The sequence below is a fragment of the Mastigoproctus giganteus genome, chromosome 6 (assembly GCF_048544385.1).
Source record: "Mastigoproctus giganteus isolate SK-2022 chromosome 6, ASM4854438v1, whole genome shotgun sequence".
Lineage (NCBI taxonomy): Eukaryota > Metazoa > Arthropoda > Arachnida > Uropygi > Thelyphonidae > Mastigoproctus > Mastigoproctus giganteus.
The window spans coordinates 10,051,804-10,063,799 of NC_143580.1; the positions used below are offsets into that span (position 1 = coordinate 10,051,804).

General features: G+C 35.7%; 1 pseudogene; it reads right to left on the reverse strand.

The window, feature by feature from the left end:
* Positions 1 to 10,834: 10,834 nt before the first annotated feature.
* Positions 10,835 to 11,653, reverse strand: LOC150083897 (core alpha-(1,3)-fucosyltransferase pseudogene; annotated as a pseudogene).
* Positions 11,654 to 11,996: the final 343 nt, after the last annotated feature.

Below are 11,996 nucleotides of genomic sequence, written 5' to 3' on the forward strand. Positions count from 1 at the left end.
GAAATCGCCTGCGTCACCTGGGATAACCAGTTTATTACTTCCACCCTAAAACCAGGGGCCCTCACCACATTTTGGATCTTGGTTATTCCAAACAACAAGGCCATACCACACAATCCTTACCATGGGGGGAAGCAAAAGCACAGCACCTTGAAGAGATCCTTCCCTTTAGGACTGTAGTAAATATCAGAGTTCTCTCCTCCTTTAAGAAGGCATCACTGCCAACGGTGAGGGACCATTCCTTCAGATGTCCCTGGAATCACCCATCCGAGCGCTGTGCCGTGTACACGGCTGACCTATATACCCAGTGGCTTGAGATTAAGGGGTTGATAAAAGCAAGACTGTCCCCTACCATAACGGAATGGTGGGAGTAAATTTACAGCCCAGGGTGTCAGGCAATTGCTAGGAAAGGAATAACTAAGTTAAAAAAAAAAAAAAAAAACGGGGGGGGGCCTTTCGTTGGTGGATTGGAGTAACAGAATAACTATTAACAGTAAACTTGGTGCTCATAGAACATTGCAGGAAGCATTGTATATTAGAAACTTGCAATGTTATCTAATCATATGTACCACCTATGTTAAGTGTATTTAAATATATCCATTATGTAATCTATCTAATGAACGTATCCAATGGCGGACATATAAATGTCCATATTCTATGAGGGTTTACATCATTTTATAATAGTATATTACATCATTTTCTAGCCAAATATTACAGCCAGGCAATATTGAGACTGATTACATTTGGGGGAGACAGAAATATAGGGGAGACTTCATATACTGTATAATCTTCTTATTATATATGAAGATTCTTGAATGTTGCACGAATGACTATATAATTACAAAAATAGCCATGCAACCCCATGCAGAATTATATTATTACTTAACCAAATATATTATCCTATTAATTGAAATTTCCCTATTTATTCAAAAAAAAAAAAAAAAAAAAATGCTAAAAAAAAAAAAAATAAATAAATATATATATTTTTTTATTATTATCAAAATGTAAGACAATGTAAATGTCTATATCATTATAATCTTACATAAATGTAATTTCGTGTATAAATATATGTTAAACTTTACCACTGAAAGTTACTCCGAACATTTGTTTTAGTAAATCCTTATGTATTTTGAGGAGTAACTAGTCTATCTTATGTTTAACCAAAATGTATATCAACATGAGTGTATAATAACCTTGTGTGTTTAATGTATTGTCTGACTATATAATAACGGTCATGAACATAATTCATATCCAATGCTAAGTATATATATATCTATACAAGTCGTTGAATAATGTTGTATGTATAATGTATTACTTTGTAATGAAGCATGTTTAATGCTAAAGGTATATGATACTTTGTAAATGTCTTTAAGGCCGAGAACAGGTACTAATTTGTGTTTTCCTTTATTTCCTATCATGTTACATTGGAGCAAAGAGTTTGTCGTAGCAGCTACATGCAGCCTGTCCTAGAAGTGGAAATCACCTTAGTGCCCTTTGGACCGCTAGTGTAGTGTTTCTCCCGAAGCTCAAAGCATGGTTCCCCAAGATTCAGTCATCAACGAGAGAACACTTTTACAACGTAGTCAATAAAGAACAGTGCGGGATACAAGAGACATTTTTTTTTTTATTTACAACCTAGAGACATTTGCTATTTCATAAACAGAACATTATAGAATATATTAGTGCTTATTTATATGCAATCTTGCAGAAGAAATTGTAACGACCAAGGTAAGGTAGGAAAAAAAAAAAAAAAAAAAAAGAGAGAAGGAAGTTTTGTTTTATGTGACAAGATAACATTGTTGCCTATAGGCACCTAAATGGCACTTGGAAAACTGTTATGTAATTATCTTTTTATTTTGTATTATGTATATTAGATAAGGGTAATTTAATTTTGTTAGAGGAGAAATGTTGGTTCTTCTTCCACCCTTTGCCCCCCCCTCCGAAAGGCTCCGTGCTATTTGTTTTTTTTTTTTTTTTTTATATTATAAAAGCATCCGAAAACCTAAATTTTTTTTGAGCAGGAGGTAACTTTTTCCCTGCTCGAAAAAAATTTTCGGCGTAGAAGGGAGGATTATAAAAACGTGAACATTTTTACATCGAAAATATTCTCATAAATAGCCATACGTTACTTTTGCTAATCACTATATGTGTGAAGTAATAAGGCCGGGTTGAAAGTTGTTTTGTCCGATTCTATTTTTAGGAAAGCAGTAATCGAATTTCCATCTCACTCCCATAGTTTCGGTCACTCTACTGCATGAAGCTGACACTCGATAGGGTCAGCTAACTAGTGTCGCGTTAGTATAACTCAGGTATACAGTGGCAAAATCTGTGGGTGCCAGTGAGTAAAGTCGGAATCAGGAAGGTACTCTTGAGTGAAATTCGAACTGATTACTGCGAGTTGACTCTTGTCAGAAAATGAATAGAGGTGAATAGACTTTGAATGAAGAGAATACCTTGGTATAACCCGGAAATATCGCCGCATATCAATTAATAATTTGCTCCTTTCTCTCGATAGATTTCTCAAATTAAACTTGTCTAATTATGAGGATAGGTGATCCTAGATTTGCTTTTCCCCACAGAAATAGGCTGTTAACCAATCAAAAGAGGACCATTCAAAAGGGTTTGTTATTGTTATTTGGTTTTTAAGAGCATTAGCAACTAAGGCCATATTGCTCCGGGAATATGCGGTGGTCATTCCCTTGACCTTTCCGCATCTTCCGTATTTGGTGGTGACGGACTTGAACCCCGGTCTAATCAAGAAGTGTGTGCTACGCACTGCTGCTCCTTCCCACCTGGCTACGGAGGCACCATCCAAAAGGGGAGAGGGACATTTATATATTGGGAATAGGGGAAAAACGGGGGTTGTTGGTGAGTTTATTGGAAAGCTAACTTACATAATTTCCCGCTATGACTGATGAGGAAGAGCAGGTAGTGCCTAGCAAATCGCTATGGAGCTTTTTGGGTAAGTTCGCCTTTTAGTTTAATGACCGGCTATCTGGAATTACTGAACAACCACATCTACTACTATGTCCCCTACCTAATATCACATACTAACCTCTCTCCTCCCAGATAAACATGCAGATGTACATCCATTTTCTGTATTAATCCATTTTCTGTATTAATGCCAGAATGTGTCATCAATTGTACTGACTACTGGATACTGCTTTCCAGTAGCGATAAAGGAAACTATATGTCAACCTTACATATTTGCCTATAAACTCGAATAGCTGGAAGCTCTTCTGCCTATTGTGTACTAACAATGATTGTTTAATTTCTGGAGAGTATTATACGGAAGTGTTCTACGTACTATATTGAGGTAAACTTCTCTTATTATTACAAACATTGATATCAATTAGAAAGTATTTAGCATTACAGCTCTGGTTCATACTATATAAGAAACTAAGAGATATTTGCGAATTGCAGTTGATAAAAAAACCCATTAAGTTGGGAGGATTGGGGGAAATTGTAGAAGCAGACGAAACTGTATTGGTAAAACCAAAACATCACAGAGGACGAGAAATTTAACTGCTAAGAAGAAATGGCTGTTTGGTGTGTTTGAAAGAGAATCTAAATTCGTCTTCATGAAATTGATAAAAAATCGGAAAGCAAAAACTCTTTTGTGCATTATTAGAAAAGTAGCGAAGAAAAATACTATCATCATAACAGATGAATGGCGTGGATATAGCCGTATTACGGCCTCAGAAAAAAAGAATTACAAACATTTAATGGTGAAACACAAGGAACATTTTGTAGATCCACATACAGGAGCACATATGAATAATAATGAAGCCCAGTGGAAGAAACTAAAAAAGTGTAACTAAAAGAGTAAATGGCAGTTGGAAACATATGTTGATGGGTCACATCAATGAATATGTGGTGTCAAATTTATGGGAAAAATCATGAAGATACTTTTCACAATATTGTTACTCAAACTGCAAATAGCTATTCAGGTATTCATGAATTTTTTTTCTGAAAAAAGTTTCGTTCCGTTCATTCTTATGTTCTTCGTTGTTTTTTTCTCATGATTAAAAGCAGATTTTTGGAGTTGATGAGTGTTTTTACTGTATTATTGATTTAGGTTTGGTTGTGAAAAAAGGAAAAGGTTTCTTTATTTTTTGTTGTATTTCATAACATGAGCTTAAATAGTAGTTAGAAAATAAAAGAAAAGGTTTCCTTATATTTCGCAACCTAAACTCGTTAGGTTGGGAAATAATAGAAAAAGAAAGAATATAGTAATAAAAAAATTAATATTTTGTTAATAAACAATTTATGCGCTAGTCCACCCATGATTCTAAAGAAAAAAGATTAGGTTACCTCCTACACATTTCAGGTGTGGTTCAAGCTCCCATGGGATTCAAGTGGAGGTAACCTGACCTTATTTCACCATTAGGGCATATTATTGAACAAGAAAATAAAAATACAGTCATAAAAAAATTTATTTTTTTATGAATGTATTTCTAAACATGACTGTGATTTTAAAGAAAAAAAGGTTAGGTTCAGGGCTGGGGAGTAGGAGTAAGAGGTTTTTACAGGAGTAGGAATAAGGAGTAACAAAATATATTTGTTACTCCTTATTCCTGTTGTTATATTGTACATGCAAACACCAAAAAACAATTTTATTATATTGCACTGTCTAATTTAAATTTTAAATTTTTATCTTTTGTTTAGGTAATATGAATTTGTAAGCCTGTTTAAAGTTAATTTTGAGATAAACTACTTAATTTAATTAGTCTAAAATGGAACAAAAGAAAGCTGGAGTATTTGAATACTTTGAATTATCTCAAGAAAAAAATGTCTTCATATGTCAATTGATGAATGGAGATAAGCCATGCAATTCAGAAATCAGCGCAGGGAAAGGAGGCTACCCACCAGGTCATCCAATTTAAAACACCATTTAGAGCGCTTGCATTCAAAACAATTCAAGCTTATGGAGGAAAAGGAAAGCAACAAAAACTCATCAAGTTCTAGCACAGGTTGTAAAGTAGAAGGAAAAAATATTCTAACAAAGTACTTTGAGACCCAAAAAATTACTATAGCAATGACAGTTCCTAAATTCAAAGGGTGTACTATTGAATTTGTTGTAAAGAATGGACTTCTCCAGGTTTTATTGGATTGAGTGGTGAAATGGCAGCCAAACTGAGAGTATCTTTGGAACGACATAATATTAGAGAAAGCTAACAATCAAAAAATTTTTTGAAGGAGATGCTAAAGGGAAAGTATATTCATCTGAAGATGGATGCATGCACCCGTCAACGGGTAAATTATTTTGGAATAAATGTCCAGTTTGTGAATGAAAATAAAGAAACGATAATACGTACTTTAGCACTTAAAGATACCAAAGCGCAACATACAAGCGAACAGGTTTGCAAATTGATTGAAAATGTGCTCAAAGATTTTGGAATTAAGAAGGAAAATATCTTGACAATAGTTACAGACAATGCATCGAACATGATAAAAACTGTTGAGAAGCTTAATGAGGAAAAGACAGATTTTGAATCAGGAGAAAGCTGTGTGTACAGTGATTTAGATGAAGATGAGTACTTAGACAAGACCTTGGATGCTATTGCAAACAATTTCATTAGTTTCACTTTCCCCAACGTCAACATACAACATATGAGGTGTGGTGTGCATACTTTACAGCTCGCAATCCTTGATGGTCTGAAAGGAGCTCATGCAGCTAATCTCATAAGTTGTGCCAGGTTGCTGTAGCTGCTCGATCCCCCAAGATTGATGCTATTCTGAAGAGGTGCTGCGGAAAAGGAGCTCTAATTGATCAAGCTACTAGATGGGGCAGTATTTATTTAATGATCAAATGTCTTTTGGAATTAAAGCCTCTATTTATTGATATGGCAAATCCTGAAATAACTTTATCTGATCACGAATGGGAAGAAGTTGAGCAGCTTGAAAGATTACTTCGCCACCCATATAATGCGACTTTAAAGTTCCAAGAGTCTTATTTAACACCTGGATCATTCTACAAAGAATGGAAAAGTCTAATCTCAAGTTTTCCCAAATTGGTGGTCTCATTGCTGATGGAATCAAACAGTCTATGGAGCGCAGAGAAACTAATTTAATAGAAAATGATATCTTATTAGATATCATTTTCTATTAAATAGCAATTTATGTTGATCCAAATTACAGAATTTTGCTATCAGAGGATCAGGTAGTAAGAGGAAAAGCTGCACTACTTGATTTAAGTGAAAAAATAACAGGATTAAAACAAGAAGATTATATGGCCTCCCCTGAGCTTGACACATCACCTTCTTCTTCTAGTTCAGAATTTGATGAATGTGATTTTGAAAAACAGCATGATCATCAAGAAAAAATAAAAAAGAGACGCATTCAAGCTAGTAATACAAATACCAAGGAGAAGCTGCAGCGCTGGAAGCAACCAGTTACGAGAAGTTCCGCTTTGATTTCTATCAAGCTTTAACTTTAGTGGAGAAAGTAGGTCGTACATCAAAGTTACAGGTGATAGATGCAATACAAACATATCCACTAATAGTTCAAGATGCAGCCTTTTGCGTTACTGCTCTACCACCTACCCAAGTCAGTGTTGAAAGGCTGTTTTCAGCACTCAAAATAATAAAATCTGATTTATGTGCTTCGATGAAAGAAGATTTGATTGAGTCCATACTGTTTTTGAGAACTAACTCAATCTAAAAGACAATGTATAGTTTAGTTTTAGTTTTTACTAGTTTTTTGCTCTTTTTGTAAAATTAAAAAAAAATTAAAATTAAAAAAAATTAAAATTAAATTAAAAATTACTGTATTAGTGCATTGTATTGAATAAATAATGTTTGTATCAAATATATATTGTGTAATTTCAAATTTGCATTAAATAAAAAAAATACAGCCATTTGAATTCTGAATAGTAATTACCATATAATCATAATGTAATCAGAATTCCAAAAAGTAGCCTGATGAGTCATGCGGCAATGATGAAATATTTTTTATTGAGGAGTATAATAGGAGTAGGAGTAACAGTAAGAAAAAATATCTTACTCCGGAGTAGGGCAAGGAGTAACCCCAAAATCATCACTACTCCCCAGCCCTGGTTAGGTTACCCCCTTCAGGAGGGGGTTCAAGCTCCCAAGAGGTTCAAGTGGAGGTAACCTGACCTTTTTTCACCATTATGAAATAATGGTGAAAAAAGGTTAGAGCATGTGCAATTAGGGCAAGTTACCATTAGTGCTACTAAAGTGATACTAAACCGATGTTATCATGTGTTGTGTTCGCACACCAATTAGCACATTGTTTGCCACGCCTACTTGTCAATCAATATATCATTCTCAACTTTGCTCCAGACCGATAACACCTACCGTCTGTTTACTGAGTGAGCAGCGCTAGAGTGCCGTTATCGGGAAACTAATTTTCCACATAAGTTATCCGACATTTCTCGTAATTCTCGCGTTCTTTATCTTCGCCTCTTTTGGTTGTGATATCTTTTGTAGTGATTCTGAATCTATTCAATATTAAAACCTAAAATAATAAGTTTCTTTTTATCTATAGTTCTTATCTGATTTGTATGCATATATGTGTTAATAAATAAATAAATATAAATACGGTACATATAATATTGAAAACCAATGAGTTTTCAAGTCAAGTCAATATGCGGTCTGCACTGATCCTCATATAAGGTTTAGTGGCCCCTCATTCCTATTTGAGTTTCACACCTATGATGTAATGCATTGTATGCATGTGGTTTTGATTAATCGAAAATCTAGCCATAGCCAAATTTCCCATTGGCAAAGTTAATAATTTCTTAGGAATGTCACCAAAGTAGCTGCTTGTGTTCTATTGCTACAATTTTTTCTCTTCTAAAAAATATATCAGGGTGCAGAAGCTTTGTACCTAAGAGCAAGCACACAAATTTGGTAAATCTGTTCCTACTTATGGTCTTCAAGAAATAGCATAAAAATCAAGCAGTAACTTCAAAAAATGGAAGAGAATGCAAACATACCAACCCCTCCATGGTATACATATAAAACTTTATGTTGATCCATATTTCACACAGTGATCTAGAAATATCATCACTTCCTAGATTTGCTGAATGTGAAAAGCATGCCACATGTAGCACATATAAGAAAATATACCAGAATGTGACCATAGACAAATAGTTTGGACTATAAAAAAGTATTATTTATTTGAAGACAAATTTCCTTTATGGTCTATCAGCCATAACTAGTGGTGAAAACCAAGTGTAACCATGCTTAAAATTTTGAAATCTAGGTAAGGCACACCTTGGCCTGAGATGCCTTCGCATCATAAACCTTTAAACAACAATGGCAGAAATTTTCCTGATTGCTCCAACATCTGGTGTTATTGCATACAGCAATCATGGTTTTTATGTATGCAGACGGGAATGTATATACACCTAGTACACCGAAAGAACAGAATTCATGTGATACCTGGTTCCTGGGCAACGCAGTGCTGTCACCCCTCTTGCTAGTGGACGAACCCACTGCTTGTCATGTATATACGTACACTGCATTCACGTAGATGGTAATTTGATGTCAGTATGGATACACGTTGTGAATTAACTGACTCTGAAAGAAGGATGAAAGTGGGTGCCCGATGCTTGGTTATTTGGTTTTTTTTTTTTAGGAGCATTAGTAACTAAGGCCACATTGCTCCGGGGATATGCGGTGGTCATTCCCTGACCTTTCTGCATCCTCCGTATTTGGTTGTCACAGGCTAGAACCCAGGTCTAATCAAGAAATGTGTGCTACGCACTGCCGCTCCTGCCCACCTGGCTACGGAGACGCCCGATTCATGGGTCACACAATTGTGGAGGTGGTACAGAAATTGCACTATCCCCATTCAACAGTATCAAGAGTGTATCTGGAATACGCCATTTCCGGAATAACATCTAATCGTGGACAGCGCTGTGGGCAGAGAAAGGTGGTGGATGAACATGGCCATCTTGTCTCGTATTGTTCCAGCCAACTGTAGAGCAACAGTGGCACAAATCACTGCCGACTTCAATGAGGGAGGTGCCAGAAACCTCTCCACCAAGACCATCAGGCGATCATTAGCTGCAATAGGTTATGGGAGCCACCGGCCAACCAGAGTCCTATTGCTAAAACCACAACACAGGACTTTACAACTGAACTGGGCAAAAGAACATCGGCACTGGACCTTGGATGATTGCAGACGGTCTCCTGGTCTGACGAATCATTTTCCAGTTATTTTGAGCAGACAGGAAGGTGCGTATCTGGCAGAAACCACATGAAGCTATGCACCCTGTCATGTCAACAAAGAACTGTTCAGGCAGGTAGACGGTCGGTAATGGTCTGGGGTGTGTTCAACTGGCACACGTTGAGACCTCTGGTACATCTGAACAGGTTAAATGTCCATTCTTGCAGACCATCGGCATCCCTTAATGGTCATCGTGCACTCACACTCAATGGACTCTTTCAGCAGGACAATGCGCCACCCCACAAAGCCATGGTGATTAGAACATGGTTCAAAGAGCATTCCGCAGATTTCATCACCATGGAATGGCCTGCTCGTTCACAGACATAAACCCTGTAGAGCATGTTTGGGATGCTATAGAAAGGTCCATTCAAGCTTTGGATCCTCCATCCAGGAATGCGACAGAATTACGGATAGTGGTGCAGTAAGCATAGATGGAAATAACTGTGGAATGCTTTCGTGAACTAGTGGACACAATGCCTCTCCATGTGACTGCCCTTATCCGGGCGAAAAGTGGGTCTGCGCATTATTAGGTAGGTTTCTGATGGCTGTCCACTCAGTGTATACTGCTGACTGTGGCATCTAAATACCAGTAACTGCACCTTGTGGACTGCAGAGAAACCATTTTTTGAGTTCCCTTGACCTGTTCTTTCAAAGTAAGCTGCCAATTGCTATCACTCCAAAGTAAACTGTCCTCTCACACGGTATTTATACCATATGTGGGCCAATGGTGGGTCTTCCTTGCACACTGCTTGAGTTTCCTTGCACTTGAATATTATATTTAGTCTGAATAAATCTCTTACAGCGTGAAATTTTCAATAATTGCTCTTCTCGCTCAAGTAGCATACACTGACTTTGTTATACATCACAAAACCATTCTGAATAACCAATGGAACAAAACTTTCTTTTCTACCTCACTTGCTGCTTTTTAAAATTTAACAATGATGTATAGTAAAGATGTAATTTATGCTCATCTTGTATAATATAAAATTTTTGACATATTTAATATAATATAAAACTTTGCCTTAAATTAAAGCTACCAAAAAATAATATATATTAAAATTTATGTGACAGTTAAATAAACAGAATATAAGTTATACATATGGGATTTAAAGAATGTAATCAATTATGGTTTACATGACTCCTAACTTTAACATACTGATCTAATATGAACACACAACATAGTTTTCCTTCATCTTCTGTCTCGGGGACATTTTTGGTTTGAATATTTATGCTATTTTCTAAACAACAGAAATATTTAGAACAGTTGTATTATAATAATAATAATAAAAACAGATGAATAATTTGGACTTGTACCATAATGAACTCTACAGTTTAGGTGGTACGTATGAAAAAAGGATCACCCTCTTTCACTTCAGGCAAATATTCCTATTTTTGGCACTAATGTAGAAACACGTTCATCCTTATTAATAATTATAACCAAATTGTTCTTTTTTTGCTTTAAATCAGTTTTGACTATGAAGAATGGTAAAGTAAAACAAACTTTGGGTCTGTTCCTTTGATAGTGGCAGTATTTCTCAATAACTTAATTTAAAGATGAAATAAGACTATCTTGATAAAATACATATACCCTACAAAAGACACATACACAGACATACAGACACATGCATGCAAAATATCAATTAACATTTGGTTTCCAAGCTTTACATTTTGCTTCATCAAACCACCATTTACGAAGGTTTGTATATACAAATGGACGTTCAGATGCATCATGTAACTTCCGGCAAATTTCACATGCATAGTGAGAATGTTTTAGCACATAATGTTTTTTCCATTCCAAATAACTATTATATTTTTTATCATCTTTAGCTACTGACAACAAATACTGGGCCAATTCTCGAGGGGAACGAAATGATGATGCATCAATATAAGAGTTTGGTGGTCCAACTTTTGAATAATCTGCTCCTCCCAAAACAACAGGAACCATATTTGTTTCGAGGATAAAGAAAAATTTTTCTGTTACATAATCCTTACAGATAGAATTCTCAAATGAAAAATAAAAACGATACTGTTTAGCAATTTCATTATAGCACTCTCTGGACATTTTTGGTAAACAATTTTTCTGTCCACAGCTGCCAAAAATATCAACTGGAACGCTTTTCTTGAACTCTTCAACAAAGCCTTCTCTATTACTTGGAGTGTGGCAGTTGCTAACAAACCATGCAACCATTCTTGTCTTGTTTAATGCAAAATTCTGACTCTGAGTAACTGGATTGGGGCTGTGGAAGATTTCAGGATTAAGTATAACATCTGAATCAAGTCTGTAAGTAACAGTCCAGTTCATAAGGCCATTCAGTGGCCTGAGGATATCAGGCGTATGTGGTGGAGATTCATGATGTAGAAGGATCCACCGTTGCCATGAAAATTTTGTTTGTGGCATATCATCCAAATTAATATCTCTTAAATGAAAAATAACAGCATCAGCTTTAGACAACATGCTACGATTAGAAATTATATGACAGTTTGAAATTGGGCATTGTAAGGATTTTAGAGGAGGAATGTAATCGACCTTTGTGAAAAATGTTGTCCAAAGCAAAATTATTTTTGGTTCTTGAAAAGCAGTTCTCCTTCTATCAATATTCACCTTGACTTCCACTCCTTTTTGCTGTTGGGTAGAATGTTGGAGCTGGTCAGTCTTAGTGTTTTCCACATCAGAGAACAAAATTAACTTGAACATAAAGAAAGAGGTTAAAGCTACAGTGATGATGAGAACAAAAAAAGTTCTCGACAGCTTCATCATGGAAAAAGAAATGTGTACATATGGACTAATTTAAGAATTA